Source organism: Rhamphochromis longiceps, linkage group LG4, assembly GCF_057381845.1.
Source record: "Rhamphochromis longiceps isolate RC_006_pf linkage group LG4, R_longiceps_female_GT1.1, whole genome shotgun sequence".
NCBI classification, from domain to species: Eukaryota; Metazoa; Chordata; class Actinopteri; order Cichliformes; family Cichlidae; genus Rhamphochromis; species Rhamphochromis longiceps.
The window spans coordinates 30,124,346-30,149,034 of NC_140560.1; the positions used below are offsets into that span (position 1 = coordinate 30,124,346).

The 24,689-nt window shown below is 38.9% G+C and overlaps 1 long non-coding RNA gene across 3 annotated transcripts in view; it reads right to left on the reverse strand.

Annotated features, from left to right (window-relative positions):
* Window positions 1-11,019: 11,019 nt before the first annotated feature.
* Window positions 11,020-24,689, reverse strand: part of LOC146671982 (uncharacterized) — a 56,364-nt gene continuing 42,694 nt past the window's right edge. For 2 of the 3 annotated variants that reach the window (XR_014911522.1, XR_014911521.1), the window contains one exon: window positions 11,020-11,808. This is a non-coding gene — a long non-coding RNA (uncharacterized LOC146671982). Of the gene's footprint in view, window positions 11,809-20,291; window positions 20,380-24,689 lie in introns of all 3 variants that reach the window. The other variant, XR_014911523.1, reaches the window with a different exon arrangement.

The window sequence follows — 24,689 nt, forward strand, 5'->3', positions numbered from 1 at the left end:
TCAATATTCATCATCTCAAAGAGCACATATTAAACCATTAATGCAACGCACGCCCTCGCCCGCCTTCTGAATAACCTAATTACTCTTTAAATGAGATGTTGGCTGGTCTCTTATATTGTCTCATTTCACAGAAATTGGGAGGAAATCCACCGAGACAAGACAGATAGCGCAGCTGTCTTAAGAGGTGCTTAACCAGACTTCACTACCATGACAATCCGAGAGGGATCACCCATTGTCTCTCTCACACGCGCGATAATGGTGAACATTACAGTTTATGCATAAAAAACACATATGCAGCAGGCACAGATGTGTACCCATGCAACACTTGCTCCAAGTCCTTAAATGCTCAAACTGTGAGTGGGTTGGGTTGGGGGTGGGGTTCCCAGACCCCTGAGAAGACTACGCACCCTCAGGTGATAATTAGTGTGCAGTTCAGTGACCTTGCTGGGCCACAGCTGGGAGAGGTAGGAACCATGGAAGTTTTAGCCTGAAATTTTCCTCTTGAAATAAAAAAAGAAAGAAAAAAGTTGCAGAAAGTTTAGACAGTTTTTGTCTTGACACACAGAAATAAAGCCAAGAGGAGGAATTATAGTAAAGCGCTATATCATAATGATGAAACCTCAAGCTCAACAGCATGCAAGGCAATGGGAGGTTTGTGTTGAGATTGTGTTTTTAAACAACCTTTTGTAATATAAAGTTAATATAAAGGTCAAAAAGAGAGACCCTCTAAAAATGTTATAAGTATTGGTTATAAATATAATATAATGAGCGAATCACTTGTTATTAAAATTAATAACAAGTTTGCCCTCTCATTATGTGGATGCTTAGTGGTAGCTAATATACAAGAATATGATGTGCTACACTATGAATTCATCGAAATTTGTGTTAGGTTAATGAAAACCTTCAACAAGTTGATGTCTTAACATATAATTCCACATGTCGAGCTATAAATAAATACAACAAATACACAATCCACTGCGTACTTTATTTGATATTCTCTTCAGTTAGTCAAATACTTGTATTGTTATATTAACAAATATATTTATTTTTTCATCAGTGAGTCACTGACTTTGATTCTACACAGATGTGGGATGGTCAAATATGAGGAAATCACTTCCGATCACCAGAAGCATTTGCTGCGACTGAGCATGTGTGTTACCAACCCAGAGTCCCCCAGCGTCACCTCCATCCACCTTTATTCTCCACCACAGAGCTTCAGCTGTTGTGACAGCCCTGCTACCATGAGAGCATCTATTTCAGCACAAGCCTTGATCTTGAGTGACTTCACATTCGACCCTCGGTCTCTAATCAGATGTACCACACATAAACCCCCAGATGGATCAGCTGCAGGATCTTGACTAAGTGCAGTCCTGGGCCTCTAATGTGCAAGCTTGAAATGAACCACATAGGTCCTCCGACCAAACCGACTTGACAACATGTAGTCCACCTGCTGCCAACTTTCTGACATACAGAGACCGAAACTCACTGAATGACTTATGAAAACGACAGATTCAATCCTAAATTACCCTCTTCAGCATGCTCCTTTTTGCAGTGAGTCACTATGGTCTTCAACACACACACAAATGATCAAACTCTAGTGTTATTGCAGATGTCCCACCCTCTGTAGGCGGATAATTACAGTGTTAGTGATGGGGAGAGGTGGAGGGTGGGGTATGGGACAGGCTGGGGGAGAGAAGGGGTAGAGGAGAGAGTTGAGCAGCACAATGATTCATCACCAACGTGCTCAACACACATCCCTCCTCGGCAACATGCCCGCTCCAACCCCCCCACCGGCAGTTTGGCGGCGTGCCCAGGAGTGACAAGGTGACACCGGCTCTTTTTTCATGTGCTGCAGCTCCACGCCACTCCAATCAAACTGCGAGCAGAACCTCTGCTTCACAACAACACACCGGCCGCTGACTGGCAGGAAGAGAGGTAAACCAGAACTGCGATCGGACATAAATCATTCAGTGGCTGACAACTGCTGCCAAACGTTGATTGCTTTCTGGTTATCTTCAAACCCCTTGTTTCATTGTCTCCGTTAGTGGCAACATATGTTGGGAGTAAAACAGAAACATCTAAATATAAGTCATTGCGTGTGTGAGTTGACAGGCCCGGTGACACTATTCTGCAAAAACAGTACCCACTGTGTCTCAAATTTGAGACGTGATCAGGATTAGAATGTGTTGCAAATTAAACTAATTACCAGTGCTCCCTAACTGCTGCAAAAAAAAGGATAAATTTGCTTTTCTAATTCCACAACCACAAACTAAGTACAGCTTCACTGAAAAGAGAGTTGGCCTGCTTTCCTATAATTTGAACTGAAAATGCAGGGGACAGAAGGGTATTCATTAACACTCTACAATATGTGGAAGAGTTGCTGGGAACTACAGTCTATGATTCAAAAAGAAAAGGAACTTATTGTTGACTAAATGTTATTTTTTAATAGCAGGTTAGCAGGTCCGAACAAGGCATTTTATTGTCATCAGGGAGACACTATGGCTCCACGAGGAAGGTAAAACATTGACAACAACAACAATAAGCACTAATGAATTTTGCACACAAGGATTTCTAATATGACATTCACCATGACTCCCTAATGATTCTCTGCAATGTGTCACTGAAACGCAGCTACTGATGACAGCACTGTCACTTTACCATGAATTGTTTCAAGGCTGACCTAGTATTGAACTTAGCTTCTCCATTTGGCCTCTTGACAGCTGTATCTCTTAACCGTGCCCATCACAATAATGGTCAAACAACTGAGACTGCATCTCATAAGAATGACTGTTCATGCTCGGAGACGCTATACATTTTCATAGCCAGACGTGGGAGAATTATGCACTTGAATTAGCAGCACTGCTGTTCAATGTACCGCAGTGCTAACACAGCACTAAAATATGAGACTAATCGTAACAACAGCAGGACTGTAAAGACCTTAAAAAATCAAACCAAAGCTGAACATAAAAGCTCACACAGGAGAGAATGAGACAGGGTTCAATCTTTCAGGTTTGGACTTTAAATTGCACTGGTACCATTGTTTAGAAATACTTACCATCCTCTGTTAATATAGCAACAGTTACACGAACAAGAATGTATTACTGTTAAAAGACACAAAAAGAGAAATATAAGTGAAAATATTAGCAGGTGAGAATGACATTAGCTGTTTCACTAAGAGCCACTGAATGACAAATGCATAAGGTGAAGTGCCAAAGCCCTCTAGTGGCTGTGAAATTGTAACTTAAGGTCCTTTACAGTCCAAAAACATATATTTTAGGTTAATTAGAGATTCTAAGCAGAAGAAACTGGATGAATACATGGCATTTTTGTTCCCAACACAGACTCTTGTAACAGTTTTGAAAGACACCGAGAAATTATGTTTGAAAAAGCATCTATGTGTTCTTCAAGAGGGTACGAACAAACAAAACCCTGTTGTTTGCTTGGGGCAAACTCATGCTGGAGAGATCCAGTACAGACAGGATGCTCATTTTCCAAAAAGAACTGCAGGTGAACTTCACTAGGGTGGGGAGGAAAAAAGGTAGGTGATAGCATGGATAAGCTTTCACTGCATCATTAAGCTGTCTTTGTAGAAATCCGCAACAACACCTGTTCAGGATGGCTGCAGAGTGTTCTGAGGATGTAAGCTCATTGTACAAGCAGATAATCTGTGCCCACCTTTGTCTGCAACACTTTTCTCTCTCCAGCGCGTCTGAGGATACATGCTTCATGAATGCTATCATTCCTAATGAATGCATTTATTCATTAAGCCTTTGCTAATTAATTGTGCCTTCATTGATAGAATAGCTTTTATGCTTGTGTCAAAACACTTATTCTTTTTAATTTTTCTGTGTTTATGTTTGAAATAAAAATGGTTAATAAACAAAAAAAGGAATCTGTATAAAACAATCATCCTACAATAAAGGGGATGATGTCATAATTTGAATTGAGGAAATGAACAAAATGAGTTATAACCCCTCTTGTGTATTTAAAAAGTATATATATTGGTTTTCAAGATCATTCTGCTCACATAATTAAATCTCTGTAGCACCCTTGAGTTCAGCTCTTCTATTACATTGCAAACCTTACAGGATATTTATTTGGTGTACAACCTTGTAAAAACAAAAAATTAAATAAATAACAAATATATGCAGCAAAAAAAAAGAAAAAAAAGGCAACCCTTTTTAAAAAAAATAATAATAATAATAATGCTTGAAAACTACTATAGACATATAAGAAAAATAAATTTTCCACCCATCAATGAGATGCTCTCTTAAACGCTCAAGGACAGAGCCCGTCTGTGAGTGGATTTTTGTCTAAATATGTGTGTGCACTCCTTCAGCACTCAAACAAAGCTAACTTCTTCATTCCACTCAGGGATATACAGTAACAAAGGGTCAAAGCCTTCTGAAGCTATCAGATAGTGCAGCTTCTCCACCACAAATGGACACTGCAGCAATGCAAGACAGATTGATTTCTACATATTGAAAACAAACACTTTTACCTTGTGGGAGGCATTGTTTTCCCTTAGGCTCATGTTGATTAAAAAGTGTAGAAAAGAGAGGATCAATTTGCATCTGACAACCCGGAGGTAAGCAGAAAATGATAATGAAGGATTTATCTGAATCCCTGTGCACGGGATAGAAAATAGATAAAGAGTATGGGAAACAATGCTGTAAGAATGGAAGTTCTCAAATCGAAGAGAGAGGAAATATTATCATAATTAATATGCATGGTCTATATGCAGTTTAATTGTTTAAAATCCAAGACAAACCTTTCTCGGTGCAGGCAATATAATTAGGGTTTGCCTAAATAAGAAAGGTTCAGTCACACACATACACACAGAAATCTGCGCAAACTGTGGGAGGTGCTGTAACAGTTTGCCAACAGAAGACATTCACGCTTTGATGCATCTGGAAGGGTGCTAGCTAATTCCCAGGACTTCCTATCCCATATAAGAATTGTGGATGACTTTGTTCGTCATTAGCTATTCACACAAACCACCAGCTCTGCATGTAAACCACTGCCTCACAGTCTCCTACGGCGATCTCCTCTCTCTTGAGTCTAGACTCACACCTTTATTCTCCCTGCTATCAAACGCACACATCAACACACAGTATGTGACCACATGACATGTCATCTGTGAATATATAGCTCTGTTGTCACAGGCAGCAGGCGCTGATTACTAAGGATGTCACCCATTGTGCCCTGTGGTATCACACAAAGGTCTGTGATCATGACGAGTGCAGAAACTCACAGTGTGTGCTCAATCCAACTGGGCGACAGAGGAGAAGTTCTGTCATGGAAAGGGCTAATTTACAGCCTTTCTTACACTCAGGAAGTTCTCCAAGCTACTTGTTTGCTTTTATATCTGTCTGAACAGTAGGCAATATAAAACGTAGGATACGTTGATTTAAACTTCTTATATCTTATCAGAAAGTGATCTACCAACAGTCACAATGTAGCTTTCCAGACAAAATCATATTTGCAAGTCCTGCAGGATCTAATGCTGCTAATTTTCTTTGTAAGAAATTGGATCTTAGGCTAGTTGAGAAATATAAAAATGTGGAGAAAGAAGCAGTAAAGAAAAAGTCCCTTTAAAAGCTTTCTGGCTCTATCCATGCTAAAAAGAAAAAGCTATAGTCCTGATGCAGAATATTTAAAGTCTAATTGCATTTGTATTTGTATCTGACATATACATAAAACACAGAATTCCCTAATGTAACAATAGTTCACTGCAGAATGTAAACTAATTTTAACACATCATAGTGGTACAGAAGCCATGAAAAAGGTGTATTAAATAGACTTGTATGTGTCTTGACAAAAGCATATATGATGGTATGATGTTTATTCACAGCAGAGAATTTAAAATGTGGAATTTCGTGTATTTTGCGGTGTAACAAAACTTTGTGGCAGAGCCAATAACCGAGAAAATTGTGTGACACTAGCAGGGGTGCGCTCAGCATCATTGCACAGCAGCCAGCAGCCCATGCAGTCAACTGTGCCAGGCGCAATAGAACTCTGCAGAGTGGTCTGATGAAGCTATCCATGGTATCGTCGGCTGTCACTGAAGAAATGTGGGCGGCTGCTGTCCTTTTATAAGGGCAGCACCCTGAAGGATTGAAGAGGATCATTCTGATTGCCTGAACATGAGTGATCCTGAGTGGCTATAATCCTATAGAGCCCTGTTAGAGAAAGACGCCTGTGCAAAAATAGAAAATATAGATTTGACTTTTGGTTTTTCATCACGTCTTTTCAAGTCTCCTAACAACTTGCTCTGTGCTTCTCAGAGTTGAGTATTTAAAGACAGTCAGTTAAAACCACTGGAGTACATACATCTAATCTGCCATGAAATGCAAATGTTCCCTTTTGCTTTGTAGCACTTGTGCTGACCACAGTTTGTGTGTCTTCTCTGGTGTGTCTAAAAGTCTGACATCCCTCATCGAGTGCTCTAGCTTGGCCAGTTGCAGTCTTTTTACGTATTCCAACAGACTTAGCCAATTGTCACTTCAAAAGCAGCATCACAGCAGTTGGTGATATGCCACTGTCATATTTTTCCAAAAGGGAAGCTTCAATTCATAAAAGTGCAATCATTGAAAAAAAAAAACCTGCTTTCCTAACATCATAAATAAGCATTTTCACATAGGTAAGGCCACTTTACCTATTTTCAGTGCAGCTGAGCACGTGTACAAGTCCGACATATATATATAGTTCCAGTAAGTTATTTTTCTGCAGAGGCAGCGATAACAACATCTCAGATGCCCCGCTATGTTAAATCAACTTTAATTTTAACACACCTTTTTAATCACTACAAAATTCCTAAATAGAAAAAAATAGCAGGATAGATTACTTCATAAACAAGCTTCTCATATTTGACATTTAATGAATAACCTAAAATCCAACAATGCTGACTAGTTCTATTATTGCATTACCAACGGTAAAGAGGAGATTTCTGCATGTTTGAGTCAGCAATTTCTGTAGTTAAATATTGCCTGAAGTCCTGGAACTCTCCAGAAACACACCATCTTCCACAGTCTGACATCCAAACAATTCTTATGTTTCATTAACTTTTTATTTCAAGTGGCAGTGGTAGATATTGAGGTTTATCACTGTTATTCATGAGAGGAAAATGTATATAGCAAGGCCCCCACAGCTGAGCAGAGAGAAAACAGAAGACAGAAATAGAGGGCCAAGAGTGAGGGCCCATTTTCATTTTAATCAGTCAGCTTGTTGATTCAGTTGGCTATGAGCACTCTACAAACAAAACCAAATGGCAGCTCCTGGCACTGTCAGAGGCACAGAGACTCTGAGCAGAGTGATGAGAGAAGAAACATACAGAAAGGGAGTTTGGGAAATCAAGGTTTCATTAAGCTAGCCAAACACAGTGAAACTCAGCACTGACCAGCCACTCCAGCGCAGGACTGCTGCAAACACAAGACTGGCCAAAATTGGATGTTTCACTTCTGAGAGCCCTGAAGGATCTATGGCAGTAGCTCAGTAAAACTGGACATATTGCAGGACTTCAAAAAAGGCAGTAAAAAGAAGAGGGAAAGCAGTTCCCTTGTTCTTTATTTGAATTATTCTGAATGGTCAACAGAGAGGGAGGTGCAAATATCTGAATGACATATTTAGACTAATAATGAAGATAAATGAAGTCCTTCAAAACTACTCATGTCTGATAACCACCACTATTGATAACAGCTTCATTATCCCTCTGAAGCTCTTCATTCTAAGCCGAGCCACAAGCCCTTCTTTTGTTGTGCAGGTGCTGACCTGAAGGCTGATGAGGTTCATGGAGTAGACATCACAGAGGGCTGGCTATGTCAATCACCACATGGTGATCTCCTGAATACCTGTGTAAGTTGTGCCATTCAGCCACTGGACTACATGTTAAACAATTAGGGAAAAGCTGCCTTTGCACCTCTGCTTAATTGGGAAAACGTCAGGCTCCCCGGCTGAAAGCAGTCTGACATTTTAACCAGATTACAGTCTCATCCGAAGGCTTTTCCATTAGCCAAGGTATGTCTCCCAATCAATCTCCCTCTGCTCTGTCTTCTAGCTTTTCTCTCACTGTCTTGTTCTTCCAAGTTGAAATCACCCTTTGCCCAGCGTGTTAAAACGGCCATATCTGAGAAACAAAAATGGCAAACTGAAGAAGCTGATGCGTAGCTTCCCTTCATTCAAGCTCCATGAGAGCTTGTGTAAATTACAGGCACAGCTTCAAGGTTGAGATTCATAAAGACAAACTATACACAAGAGTCAAATAGAAAAATGTATTTGTCGCACAAAATGATTTAGTTCTTGATTGTTTCAGCAAGGACTAACAATTTTACCTCAGTCTTCCTCTTGGCAATTCTTTCCTTTGTTTTTGCAATTTTGTCTTTTCCTATTGTTCTTTTTCCTTTTTCCTACTACATGTCTACATGTTGTTTCATTTGTTTTGACCTCCTGTTTGCGGCTTAAACCTCTGTAATAAAGATTTGGTTTTGCATTTGGGTAGTTTTGTCTTTAAATAATCACACAATTGCGGTGGTACAGGGCAGCATTGAGGTCCTGATGTGCTTCTAAGCCTCTTTTGAGAGGCTTCTTTTCCATTTCCCTACATAAACCACACCTTAGCTGTTACTAAGTACTGGTAAACCTCAGACCTTTTCATATTTTTCTTTGCTTCAGTAAAAGGGCAGCAAAAATCAATGAAATAGTCTAACTGGCTGTACATTATATCTGAGGCTTCTTCTTCAGGTAGTAGGGATACTTCTACTACTACTTATCTTATACCAGTAATGGTCCCAACACCCAATATTATATTTATTGTAGCAAACAGCTCTTAGAGTAAAGTTATTCCGTCACCCTTACATGCAAGGCTGTCACACTGATATAGTTTAATATTTATTTACAAAACTATAAGTGAGATATTTCTTGCTCAGTCTTAGAAAATATCACAAAGGAGAACTAGTAATAACTTATACTCCCTCATGGCAATTTGATTCTGAGACACATTTGATCAGTTTTGCAAAACAACAAACAAGCATCATCAGCGCTGTATCAGCTACGGGTTTAGTTAAAATCAAAAGCCCAATCTCACCCTAAACACACATTGTTGGTGTCAGAAGTGATGTCCCACCACGATAAGCTTTTATAGACCCTGAACACTTTGATAAGCAACACAGCATGGTCTTTGAAGTCTGATAACAGGGTGTAGCATAAAGACCGGCAAATTGCTGGGACAGCTGCATAAATCCATGCAGATAAAGATGAATTGAAGCGAAAAAAGATTCTACTCACTCTTACAGCTTAGATTAGATTTTTTTTCCCATGCTATACCACATCCCACCCAATCCCAATTTACTCAATCCAACTTACTACAAAGTACTGAAATTTCTAAACTAATAATATCCAATGTCGTCAACGAATAAAACATAAACCAGTAATCTTTTAACTGTTTAGATCGAGGATGTCAAACAAATTTTACATCGTGGGCCTCATACAATGCAATTTGTTCTCAAATAGACCAGACCAATGAAACTGTCAATGTAAAGAGCTTGAACTACGCAAAGAAGTGCAATTTCAACATTATGTCTCATGAACAAAGAAAATGGTGTTGCAGTAAATGAAAGAAATCTGTTAGTGCAACTCTTTGGACTTAAATTGTGAAAAATAAATATGTCAAATTCAACAAATGAATGGCCATGGGGAGATCTTTATCAGTAGGAAAAGCTGTAAAACTAATGAAAATACAGTTGAGAGTCTAAAATGTATGCACTCCTCAACATTTTTCAGTCCTCCAATGGACCAGATTGAAGGTCTTATGTTTGACACTCCTGGTTAGATGATGTTTCAGTTTGCATATAACTGCGTTTTGAGCTCCTCAAGCTTTTCCAAACTACTATTATCAATTTTCAAGGTTTTAATTTCCAAAGACTTGGATACTTGGTGGGCTGAGGACAAGCAGCTGGTGACAAAGGCTTGCTAAGTGCTTAAATCTATTGATGTTTCAGATGAGACCAAAGAAAATAGAGAATAATGGGCCTTGAGCCTCTAGGTTTATTTTAACTTAGGTAAAGAGATGGGCCTTCTTATGCTCTGTGTAATTTCAGAAAATGAAATATCTGGACTCTTACAAAACTCACTAATACAAACCTTGATAATCTTAAGAGGCACTGCAAAGAATTATGTTCATTTATATCAAATAATTATCAAATAACATGGAGAAAAAAAATATTTTCAACTAAAATATGATAGCAAAATGTTAGAGTGCTCTTGGATGTAAATGCACACTCACACTCAAACACCCACACATATTTATAGCTTGGATCTTATTACTAGGTTCTCAGCCCCCGTCTTTTAGAGGTACTTGGCTATGGCTGACCTTTCACATCTTTATCATAGTTGCTGCTGGCGTGTGGAATAACCAGGTACTTGCAGTTGTCCCGTGTTTCTGCATTTCTGCTATTCTGACTGGTAGTTCCATTCATTCAGCTCACTTCACCTCTATTTGCAACCATTCGACCACACTACATCCTAATGTCCTTAATGTAGATCCTGGTGAGATGGATCCGTGAGTAGATGTCTCTCTCACTTCTGGCATACAGCTTGATGTCACCCATGTATGAGCTGTTCTTGAGCTAATCTGAAAGCCACATGAAGTTTAGAGATCTGTAGTGATTGACTCTGCAGAAAGCTGGTGATTTCTGCACCTCTGCATCCGCTGACCCGCTCTCTGATTTTATATGACCGACCATGTCGTGGCCGAGTTGCTATTGTTACCAGTACCACCAACAGTTTACTGTGGAATATTTAGTAGCAAGGAATTTCAAAACTGGACTCGTTGCACAGGTGGCATTCTATCACAGTACCACACTGGAATTCACCGAGCTCCTGAGAGCAATCCATTTTTTTCACAAGTGCTTTTAGAAGAATGATTCTGGACACTTGTGACCATTGAAGTGATTGGAACATCTGGGACTACAAGTTTCAGATGAAAATGCAGCTATTTTCCAACCAACCAGACACAGAGGGGGATGACAAGGAGGAAAAGGCTGCAGTGGTAGACTGAAAGCACTTTTATTCAAATCAAATCACTTTTATTGTCACATCACATGTGCAGGTACACTGGTACAGTACATGTGAGTGAAATTCTTGTGTGCATAATGTTGAAGTTCCAGTAGTGAAGGTGAGGTGTCTATGAAGTGTTCAGCAGTCTGATGGCCTGATGGAAAAAGCTGTCTCTCAGTCTGCTGGTGCGGGACCGGATGCTGCAGAACCTCCTTCCTGATGGAAGTAGTCTGAACAGTTTATGGCTGGGGTGATTGGAGTCCTTGATGATCCTCCCCGCTTTCCTCAGGCACCGCTTCCTGTAGATGTCCTGGAGGGAGGGAAGCTCACCTCCAATTATCCGTCCAGAACACTGTACTACTCTCTGGAGAGCTTTGCGGTTGTAGGCGGTGCTGTTGCCATACCAGGTGATGATGCATCCAGTGAGGATGCTCTCAATGGCACAGCGATAGAAGGTCCTGAGGATGCGAGGGCTCATGCCAAATCTTTTCAGTCTCCTGAGAAAGAAGAGGCGCTGTTGTGCCTTCTTTACTGTTTTGTTTATGTGTACTGACCACGTAAGATCCTCAGCCAGATGTACACCAAGGAAGCGGAAGCTGCTCACTCTCTCCACAGCAGCACCGTTGATGGTGATGGGGGTGTGTACTTCTCTGCACCTCCGGAAGTCCACTATCAGTATCCCGGGAGTTGATTTGAGATGTGGTGCTTGTATTTGGAAAGTTTTGCTCCATGCAGGTGATACAAACCATCCTTAAGCTGTGAAAACAGAAAAAAAAAATTCAAAAAATTGCTACAATATTAGTAGTGGCAAAATCTAAAGTTTTGTACATCCTGAGGAAGAAAGAAAGCACTGATGAACTCAGTAATGCAGAAAGACTTGGACATCCATGGAAGACAACAGAGGTGGATGAACGCAGAATCATTTCCAGGGTAAGGACAAACCCCTTTACAACAGTCAACCAAGTGAACAACACTCTCCAGGAAGTAGGCGTATTGAAATGCAAGTCTACCATGAAGAGAAGACTGCATGAAAATAAGTACAGAGTGTCCACTGCAAGGTGCAAGCCACTAATAAGCCTCAAGAATAGAAAGAACAGATTGGACTTTGCTAAAAAACAAACAACAAAATAAAACATCTAAAAAAGACAGCACAGACAGATTAAACCAAGATCAACCGCTACCATAATGATGGCAAGAAAAAAGTATGGAGAAGGCGTATATCAGCTCATGATTCAAAGCATACCACATCATCTGTAAAACACAGTGGAGGAAGTGTAAAGGCTTGGGCATGCAAGGCTAGCAGTGGTACTGGGACACTAGTGTTTTTTGATGATGTGACACAGGACAGAAGCAGCTGATTGAATTGTGAGGTGTTCAGAGAGATACCGTCTGCTCAAATCCAGCTAAATGCAATGAAAATGATTGGCCAACATTTCATAATACAGATGAACAATGACCCAAAACATATAGTCAAAGCAACCCAGGAGTTTTTTAAAGCAAAGAAGTGGAATACCCAGAAGAGCATGTGTTGAAGACTAGACTTCAGACAGAAAGACCCACGAACATAAAGCAACTGAAAGGCCTGGTTGAACATTAAAGAGGAAACCCAGCATCTGGTGATGTACATGAGAACAAGACCTCGGGCCTTCATTGCCACCAAAGGGTTTAAACCAAGTATTAGAAATGAACAATCTATTTTCAGTTATTTATTTTGTCCAATTACTTTTGAGCCCCTGAAATGAAGGGATTGTGTTAAAAATGTTTCAGTTCCCCACATTTAATGCAGCCTTTTTTGTTCAACCCACTGAATTAAAGTTGAAAGTCTGCACTTCAACTGTATCTGAGTTGTTTCATTTAAAATTCATTGTGGTAACAAACAGAACCAAAATTATTTTTTTTAAAAGTTGTCTCTGTTCAAATATTTATATACCTAAAGGTATAACCTACCACATTGTGTCTGCTGTCAGAGTTGTATTCCATCAATGCCATAATCTCCTTGTCGGTGTATGTATGTTATATATACACAAAACTCTAAGTGTTCAGTATGAATATACAAAAACTATTCCTCATCATTTGGAACTTATTTATTCCCGTCAATGCTTCAACGTTTCCTTATCAGCTGTCAGACATCCATAGACAAACAAAACTCGTAACAAATCGTTTTGATCGTTAAATTTGTTTTCTTTTTTTCCTTCTGTCACTTTCAATTTTGAGAAAAAAAGACTACAATTTAATAAATCTTCCTTAGGCTATAGCTGCACTCAGTAGAGTCTCCACTGTCTAAAGAAACTTTTTACCGACTTGACACTTTGAAGGGAGGCGAGTTGATAGAGGATAGGAAAAGCTTGAGGCTGAGGCGCAGACAGACAGTTGATGGACACTTCTTAACCCCTCAGGGACTTGCTGCATTTGTCTACTTGAGCTTGTTGTACAAGTCATTGCTTTTTAATCTTAAAGTCAGAACTAATGTAGTTTCCTTGCAGTTGTTAGAGGAGTCACAAAATATAATACATGTCTTAATTTGTTATGATATTGTAAACATAGTGCTGTGAATTTTTAAAAAGTGTTTTGGAGTTTTGCTAATGTGGACTCTAAACATGTACATAATGATGAGATTTAAATTCAAAGCTAAATCTCTTATTCAAATACTGTTTATTGGGAGTCAGAGCCTTAAGCTCTACTGTAGAACACCCTTTAAGTGTACTGCTATAGGGGGACTTCCCATGATGCAATGAGAGCTTGTCTTTCACTCTTCTCTTTTGACTACCCATCTATTTGCCACTATTTGCATGTCATTAACCTTTGTTCCTGTCTTTCAACTCTACTCATGGCAGATGGCTCCCCCTACCAAAACCTGGTTGTGCCAAGGGTCTCTTCAAGGGAGTTCTTCCCCCCCACCATTGGAGTCAGATTACTCACAGTGGATCTCATGGCTGGTGTTCATGCTAATATTTGGAAATTGTTTACCTTTACAAGATAAAATGCTTTCAGACAATGAAATGGTGGTATATAAACGAAACTACAGTGAACTGATTACTTAAATTTATTGTGTCTATGAATTTAAAGCTATCTACTATTTAACCACACTGTTATCTTTCTGGATTATTTGTTGGTGCTTTTATGTTTTTGTGTCTGATATATTTGCCTTCATATTTATTTTTCTTAAATGAAATCTGCAGGATTTTAAAAAATGCATGTATCCAGGAATCCATATTGTAAGCAGTGTAATTTATTTTTTACTATTTAACTTTTGTAACTTATGTCTGACATATAAAACTAATTCAATGTTCCATATTAAGCAGCTGTTGCATTTAATAACTTACATGTCCTTTAATCTTTATAAAATGTCCACTTTCTTTTCTCTAATATATTGGTACTGCACAGAAGCTAAAAGAAAAAGAATGTACTGGATTTCTCAATTAGCTTAAACATAGAAATAGTAGACAGCTAAATTGTCCTGAGGTATTTGAGCATTTTCAAGCCAAGAACATCATGACCTTTGCACTGTCAATTAGCAAACATTTAATAAGCCAGGCTGAAAAATCTAGTTTTAGACCACTTAATGTCTACCACTGCCAACTCACTGCGCACATTCTCCCAAAATAGCTCTCATAATACCCTCAGTATGTAATCATCAGTTTTTCAGGAGGAATTCAATATGCTTGTAGAGTTAACCAATCATTTCGAATGTGTTTGGAGAGAATTATAATTCTTATAAGTCACAAATGTGACTTAACTTCATTGGCAAAGAAAATATTTACAGCAGATTGAAGACAAGCCCTGAACAAATGTCAGATTCTGAATATTTTCTTGGCAGTACCCACTGACCCATACAGAAGCCCCTCACACAAAACATTTCCCTGTAATGTAGTGTCTGTCACGGCGAGTGAGGTGAGCCGTGTGGAGGCAATGAAGGAGGATCCAAACGCAGGCAGTCGTGAAGGTGTGAAGGTGGTTTATTGAGCATGAAAGTAAATACAAACGGCAAAGGGAGCTATGACTAACTAGACTGGGAACAAACTACAGAACACGAACCTGAACATGAGCAGAAACACTTGGCGGTTGACAGCAGGGAAACACACAGATGACGCAGGGTGGAATACACAGACGGACCAGCAACTACAATGACGGCAGACATGACTTAAATACACAGAGAATCACAGGGGAATTACACACAGGTGGTGGACACAGCTGGGAATAATCAACAAGACGAGACAAAGGTAAAACTGAACACACTCACATGAGACGCAGACCATCACAATAAAACAGGAACAAGCAACCATCACACTAAGACACAAACTCGACATAGAGAGACAGACAGAAAATGGCACATGGAGCTAGACAAATACTAAGCAGACACAACTGAAGAACAAATCCTAAACACCACAGAAACATGAAACTCAAATAATAAACATCATCATAATCAACACTACAAGAGAACAAGAAAACAATCCCTGATGCAAACTAAAACCAAAACATAATAAAACTCAAACTACTGGGTCCGACGGACCCAGAACCGTGACAGTGTCCAACCTTTCACATGTGCTGCCTTTGGAGAGTGTCACTGTTAACATGGTGGAATGAACATCAAATTCCTTTTAGGGAATTACAGTCCTATAAGGTCTGTCCTTTTTTTTAAATCACTATCTGAATCATTTTTTTTAGCATAAGCTCAACAGGAAAAAAACATGGTGAGCAAACCAAGCCCAGTTAAGGAAACAGTTCAACAGAGCTCTTAAATCCCTTTCCTGAAAAATGTCTTGGTGCCAAAGTGTAAAAGGCTTTGGCTAATGACTTTAGTAAGAGTGTGAAACACACATCCAACAGAAAAGGGTGGGACTGGCCTAGCATCTGGAGAATATGCCTCGAGATCCAAATTCACCGGTTAAGACCTTCCTTCCTAAAAGACAGCAAATGCCTGCACACTTCTCCTCCGCGTTATCTTCTTGTTGTAAGAGTGGCAAATTGGCACAGCTACTACTAGCAGTAGGTTTGCAAGTTGGCTTAATTAATATGTGGAAATGACTGTGGCTGCTGAAGCAGGATTTATATGAGCAAAAGTCAGCCAATAACCCTTCCATGCTCTGATAGACAGCCAAGAACAAACAGTATGGCTTATAGTCATGTTAAGGAATTTTTCTCTGTGAACATTACAGTAAAGTATGTCCTCTTAGATGACTATATTGGCCTGGCTCATCATTATGGGATTCTTTTATATAAAACATGTTAAAATTAAAACAAGTATGAGACTCCCCTCGTATTCATATACCACGAGACAGTGTGGTGGCAAATGTTAAGCTAATTTTTAGCTCAATCTCCAAGGAAACAAAACTGTGCTGTTTTCTGCCGCAGACAGAACAGCATTATAGCATTATAATGACAATAACTGAGCTTTGTGTGGATTTTTTATGAATCTATCATCACTCAGCAGAGACCACTGCTTACTGTTGGTTGCTCTTGAACATTCACATGAATATCTTGAGCCTAGACAGATAATGTAAGTGCTTGACAAGGAGAGCAACCAATAATCAAAGTGAAGTTAACTGCAGACTACAGACTGACATTGTTGTAAATATAGCCAATGTGTAGGTGGTCCAAACTGCTTGCAAATGAATAACAAGCACAGACATGGCCCAAGAGAATCACAGACAGAGCATGAGGGTACTTCTGCATGAAACATGGCACTGTAACAGCTCACGGGTCTTCCCTCTCTCAGAATGTATTGCAGGGGCATCTATGAACAACATTCTTGTCTGTGAAAGTGAAAAACGGGAAACAAAGCCGATAACAAACAAAGAACTTCATCGGCGGGATCCCCTTGTGGGCAATGGCATCACTCAACCATTTAATTGGATGGGACTGACATTTGCAGAGCAGGGTGTCACAGCATTTGCATGAGTGCAGAGGCCCAACTTGCTGCCATACAGATGCATCACGCTCCAATGATTCAAGAGGCGCCGTTTTCCTCCTCTGAAAAGAAAACTCCGTCACACTCAGCAAAGTCACACTCAGCACAGTCAAATGCATTTGCTCACACATTTCAGTTAATGGGCGACTTGGGGAGACGCCGAGGTGCGGCTGGAATAACATTCAATAAGCATGTTCAACCGGCCTACACATTTCCACCCAAATGTACTAAAAGACATCCATGACTATCAACATCACATAATTTCACAAGGCTCAGTATTCAACTTAAATATATATACTGTATCTGCTGTATCGCGCCAGATTGTATCCAAAAAGAGCATCTTTTGCTAAAACCTGTGTCACCAGAGAAAATGCTCAACATCCATTTATGCTGCTTGACAAGTACAACACCTTTTCACTGACAAGAAAAATACTTCAAAAGTTATAGCTGACAGTTTGTGTTTTCAGTCAGCTATAGTGTCATTGCAATTTACTTTGCTAATGTCTGGTATTTAAGCTTAAAATAGCTCTCACTCAGATCATTAAATAAACCCATACAGCGCAGACAGCTTATTATCTTAGTCTAGTACTAATACTTAGCAGTATCTGTTTTTCTATACAGATTTAGAAATGGGAGAAGCAATAAAACAAAGCTATGAAAATTAGATTTTTAATTTAGTTGGTAGTTAGAAAACATAGCCTCCTGGTGATTCTAATTCCATGTTACCATCTCGAGAGAATCATCATTATCCAGTGGATTACTGTTTTATGTTACTATCATCAACAATCAAGAAAGCAACCAATCAAGTTTAATCCAGGTAACAACTCCCTCATGACTGCTGCTATTCTAATCCCCTCCAGAGAAACGAATTAAAACAAAAAAAACCTCTGAAAGACAGAGAGAGACAAGGAGGCAGCATAACAGAGGCGCAGATAGGAACATTCAAAGAGACACACAGTTAAATACCTAATGACATTTATATGTAGTCTGCAAATATATTATGATCCAGCAATTTCATGTGTAATTTATTGTGAGAAAACATTGTTTCATTGGTGCACTTGAGATATAACCCAAAGGCACGCGATGTGGGGGAAATTTTTAAGCCTTGTCCTCTTCCTCCTCTATGCATTTCGCTCAGTTCTTGGCTCTGTTGTACTTACGCATCGTAACTGCATCATCCACACTGACCCTTATGTTCTCTCACATCTCTTGTTTTAATATACTTTTACTGTTTTCTGGTAAATTAACAGACCAGACACATCTCTGTCTGTGACCCTAAAAAAAAAGAAAAGAAAAATACACAAACAACAAATCTCTGAAATCTCTCATTAATCTGATTAACTGTAACTCACACATTTTTGCAGAGATATCATAGATTTCAGAGGATGAACCCCAGGAAAAATTACACATTACTTATACTTTTTACTTTTCATAAAGCACCATCACCAAGTCACTGTGATTAACTAATAAATAAAACAAGGGAAGTAAAAGCATCCCCATTTCTCAATTCTCAGGGTGAGGAAAGTTCTAGTTTTGCTACCCTGCTTTTTTTTTTTTTTTTTTTTTTTTTTTTTTTTTTATTACATCGTAGGGTCCCTGCCAGCAGACGATGACATTTAAACAAACTGTATTTCGATGATAATTTCACTATTTTCAGCAACGGATGAAAACAAGTAATAATAAAATCATGCTTTTTTTTTTAAACAACCCTTTGAGCTGGTTCAGTCAAATCCATCACTGATCGTTTGCCACAGCGTGACTTGGCTGTCAGTCAGTGTCACTCCACACTGAACTCTGACTAATGACAAATTGAGAAATGTGACATTTAACAAAACTGGGATGAAAAGAAGAGATAGGGCTAGCGTATGCTGAACGAATCTGAGCCAGCCCAACTTAAAAGTCGAATTAATGGAATGACGAAATCATTTCTAATGATTCAATGTTAGTTCATTTTACCAGCCTGCTCTCTGACAGGACCATAAACAGTATAAAACATGGTAGGACCTTAAGCCTGCATTCTTTTAAATGGCCACCAGGGGACAATCTCTGTGGGGGTGGTGGCAAAAAAAAACCTAAACCTTCCAACAATATAGAAGTCTACAGGAAAACTGCTCTCTGACTTGACCTCTGTAAACACTTTCTTGCCACATTCATGGTCTCCATCACTCATTTTGTGTCATAGTGAATAAAAAGTTAGGCTGTTTCAGAAAAGAAAGATTATGCACAGTATGATCATTGGCTCGGTGCTGGTAAATGACATGTCCTTAGCCAATGAGCATGTGGGTTCACAGTCAGATCCACCCCTTTTTTGTCAGATTGAGTTCAAAACACCAAGGTGGCAACAACAAAAACACTCAACTGGATTCTTCCAAACGTCACGGGAGGCATGTCAATGTTTTCTGCTGTCTATGGATAGGACAGAATTCAGAAGTATCTCATGCTGTTTGACACAGATATTCTGCTTTCTCTCTGTATCTGTGTTGCCTTTATTCCTCTATATCATTAAAGCTGCAAAAGATATTGGTGCTAGTAAGAGTAGTGAGAAAAATAAACAGCTGAAATTTGACAGTTACCATCAGCAAATGACTTTGATTTGCTAATGGGAGCTGCTCAGTACTCAGACCTTGTGAATATTGAGGTTTTACAAGGTTTCGTTTTACAACTCAACTTGGTCACATAGAAATAGGTGAAATTACTGTAATCTCTTAGCAGTGCATTGGCCACAAGCAAGTTAATTTGCTGCTTAAAGCAAGCAATAATTAAAAAATAAAAACAATGACAAACAAAAGTGAATAATAACTCTTGGGTTATTTTCATAAAGTTTAAAAATTGTTTTCCACAGACACGGTTTTTGTTGTCAACACATCTAACAGATTTGTCATTTTATTTTTTTTCCATTTAATTTAATTCATTTAAAAGTTCTGTAAGCAGTTTGTTCTTCTTTTACACTGAAGCTAGAAAAGTTAAATTCTTCTAATAATAAACAATTCAATTTAGCCTACTTTCAGTTTTCACACCTCACAGTATAAGAAATATCTAAATTTGGAGAGATTATATATATATATATATATATATATATATATATATATATATATATATATATATATATACACACACATATATATATATACATACATACACACACACACATATACGTGTGTGTGTCTTTTCGTGCATCCTTGGGTTGCTTGGCTGTCTCAGGCTGTGCGATTACGTAAAGTCAGCTTTCCAGCTGTAACTGACAATACTTTAAGCTTGAATCTAATAAAGTCAAGCTCACAGGCTCAGTGTGTTTTCTCTAGCATGCAGTGTACCAGTGTGTGTATAATACCTTCTGTACAAGCCCCAAACACTTCTCTTTCCTTTCTCATCCCACATCACCTCGACTTTGACTTCCAAGCTTGGCAAACTTAGTTTATCTACAACATAATGAGATAAGAAGGGTGGTCATAAAGAATAAGGCAATAAAATCCCAATCAATAACCAGAACAAGGCATGTGCAGTTTGTTGCAATGCTTAAGTGTAATTTTAATTATAATTTTAAAAAAGCCCAAACATTAATCTTGTGCATACAAAATCCTCCACCAGCTGTAGGTGAGTTAAAAAGTGATTTAGCCGTTTAGTTTATGCTGAAGAGATCTCAAGTTTCAAAAGTCTGAACATGATAACTATTGGCAGAATAAGGACATTTTAGAAAATTAAATACATTCAAAACTAATGTGTAATTCTTTTGCTCGTTGACATATTTCTAACTCTTTTATATATCCTGTATTGCTTGCCTGAACATGACATATAAATGGAAAATTTCTAAATATCTATAAAAAACATCTAAACCATACAGGAAATTATCCTGACATAAAACTGACATGAAATAACATGAAAATGGTCCTTGACTCTGTAACTTTCTGTGGCATAATCATACTTACTTTTAAAGCCTTAAAATTTCAACATTTCCTGACAATGGCTTTACTGAGAACCTAAACCGATAGACAGGCCAGATAAATGCTTGAAGGTCTGAGTTTTGCCTGTATAATCCAGGTGTTTTTTAAAAATTATATATCACTTCCCTTTAAATACAGAAATGCAACAAATACTGTTGCAGCTGTATCCAAACCTAGCCCACCATTGGATATAAACAGAACAAGATCTGATTGTATGTATTACAGTCAAACATATGCCTTCTTTTAAAAAGAAAATATCATAATAGCATGTCCTCCAGGCCACACATCGTAGCAGGTGGAAATAATCCGACTGAGAGACAGGATAGCATCCCCTGAGGTCTCCTGTCAAAGTGATATTCTGTTCATTGCAAGAACTCTGTAAGGCATGACCTGCAGTTGCACTGAATAGGAACAATGTTAGGGAAAGATCAGACTGGTGTTTCGGTAATGTTGCGCACTGTATGTTCACAGTTCAATATAAACAAATCAAACTGAGAAAAAACACATTATCATATGGAAAAAAACAACACTCACACCGTAGCAGACAGAGTGCCTCCAGAAAAAGGCAAATGAATTGTGCAGTTATTGTTACCAAGTGGAAGATATGGGAGTTCCATGTTTTATAAATAAAGATGTGTAATTTCTCACTTTCTAAATGGAGGTCTAGAGCAGGGCCAGGAAACGGAATGGATGGAAGGATAGGGAGAGAGAGTCCTACAAACGTTTATCCCTTCGTAAACATGGAGTTTCACTCAGCTCAAACATGTGAAATTGCCTCCCTGGTCAGTCAGATGCACTGATGGAGATAAACCAAAGTGACATAACGGCTACATCTGTGACAGCTCAACAGTCTCCTCCATCTCTTTTCCCATGCTCTCTCTGTCTTTCTTTGGCTTTTCTGTCTCCGTCCTCTCAAGGGCATGTTGCCACTGTGAACAGAGACATATCTTTTGTTATCTCCCCCCCCCCTCCCCCCCAACCCCTTTCTTGCCTCTCTCTTTCTCCTCCTTGCTCAACCCATATCTTGTTGTCTCTCCACTGATTATCAATGCAACACCTTTAATAAGATCCATCAGCCCACCACTTTCCCGCCCTCTCACACCCACTTCATTTACACGGGGCGTGAGAATCAAAGACGGCAAGTAATTTGGGATAAAAAGAAGATGGATGTGCCTGTGTGTGAACAACATGCTCAAGAGCCCCACTGCTAGCACAAGATGGAGAGGAGAGCACCTTTGGGTTAGGGACTTGTTAGTGCCTAGTGCTTTCTCCATCTTCATTCAGTAAACACTATCCGAAAGGATGGTGTTGGTACCTCTTCACACTGTGTTATATTTGTTACAATGGTTTTAGTTTTGGAGAATGGCCAATTCCAAAAATGGTGAAGAACTACAAAACTTTTAAGGTGTTTACATGTTATCATCTCCAAATCATCACTTTTTGACATTGGCAAGAGGGTCTTGTCACTGGAATTAAAAGCCACAAGAAGAGGTTACTCCTAGACCTTATTTTTGCACCAGGGAAGAAAAGTAAAATATGAACCCAGAAAATGACTCAGAGCCAATGCATTAAGTAATTAATGTTATTTCAGCATGATTAGAGCCTACATGTGTATTCTTTGAAAATTAACCCAACACAAACACATGAGCCAGGTGGACAATCGTGACTATCTCTCCCCTCTCAATTGACGGGTTGTCACATGTGTTCCAGCCATTTCTCAGCACAGAGATGATGACAAAAATGACATGCCATGATGGCTCAGTGTCACCGTTTGTATGACTATTTTTAACACAGGATGTCAAGCGGTGGGAAACACTGGAGAGATCTCCTCCTATTGCCATCAGCTTTCAAAAATAATAACAAAAAATATTCCACACTTGCAACTGATCTGTCCTACTGTCACTGTGAACACATCAGTGAAGTGGTATCTGATAAACATACAGTGACACCTATCAAGAAATGTCTGCATATCTGCACTGCTTCTTTAAAAATCAATATGCCTTTGTTCCACAGCTTGCAACGTCCTCACATACACTGTGCGGCACAACACTGAGAAAAAGAAGCTGAGTAACGCAGCTGACATCAAGGCTGGGAAATACCTAGGTTTTTCTTCTTTACAAGGATTCACTTCAATATATGCACACAGCTAGGCAGCGTGCGGTACAAGCCGAACGTAGAGGAGAATGTACAAATAAATAACATACTACTACAAGAAGATTATCATAAACAGAGCAACTCTGTTTGTTTGGGCTGGTTTGCCATGATGGGTCTCGTGGTGAAAAGTGTATCCCCCACAAGACCCTGTGACATGCACAACTGCTGAAGGGCTGTCCTCAACAATCACATCTCCCCCCAAAAGGTCCAGACCAGGAAACTGAATAACACAAAGGGCAACAGCCTAAAATAATTACCAAACCCATAGAGATTTCCCACTTAATACAGAAGCCATGAATGATCATCATCAAGGCTACACATAAGTCAAAAAATACAATACAAAGAGATAAAGCAGAATTTTAGCAAAATCCAAGTCGGCAATTAAAAAGTGTTGTTGGATGCTGTTTACCGCTTTCTTACCGAGTCTCTTCTCATGTAGTCTTTTCTATAATCATGAAACGGTCTTTTCTTTATTAGAAAAATGGTTTTCAAGTCACACAAACACTGGAAATGTAGTCAAAAACTGTTGTTTATCTGCAGCCTCTCGTGGGCCACACTTTCGCCATCATTTCTCTCACACCATCTTCACTGCTCAACTTCCCTCCCAACATACCCATATATCCCACTTCTATAGGCACCCCTCGTGTTTGCCCATGGACACTTATCATCGATGCACACAACATCTTTTCTTCATCCCCATCGATCTTCTTATTGAAACAAGCCTCATTTGCAGTCTCCTTCTTGACATTTTTTTCCCTCTCCTGTCTCATTCTTTTCCAAACTCTGACAGGCTGTGCAGATTTTGGCAGTTTGCTGTTCTTCCCTAATCCTTCGCCAGACTTTCTTCTTTGCAAATATACAGAGATTTCAGAGAAAATGCAGTCAGACATCAGATGGTCACAAAGACTTTCCAGCTTGTGATATACAGTTTTTAAAATAGTAGGGGGGAAAAAAAGAAACACAACAAAAAAGCCAGTCATTTTACTTATGGTGACCAAGCGAATAAAGTGTAACTGTTAGTGTACAGCTGGACTTCCTGATGCTGGAAAAAAAAAGTATTTCATTTCCTAAATTGTGATATGTTGGAGTTTAAGAAAATGGTTCGAACATATTTAACTTTAGCTTACATGGTTAGTGCCTTTGTTTCACTAGAAAACTGAATCACTAGTATGTATTGCATCTGTATTACATCATTATGGTTGAGATAATATGTTACAGAGTACGTTCATCTGACTGCTTAAAATTGCCATTTGTGTTGAACATGAGGAACTCCGTACGCTGGTTTGTGTAGCTATTGTATGATGCATCTTGACAAATATTTCTGATTTTAATTATGTTCCTTTTATGCCTTCAATATTACTTCAAATGAGGCAATGAAAGTGGTATAAATTCTTTAATGGTTCCAGGGTATTGATTCCATGTACAGCATCGGTTTATTTCCACTGATAACAAGACCGACCAGAATAACATCTCATTGTGCAACTCTATTAGATAATATATTTACAAATATAATAGAAGGAAAGATAAAAAGTGGGCTGTTAATCAATGATATAAGTGACCATTTACCAGTCTTTGCATCTTATAAATGCCATTATAAAGTGAACAACGATGGACATAAGATTATTTACAAAAGA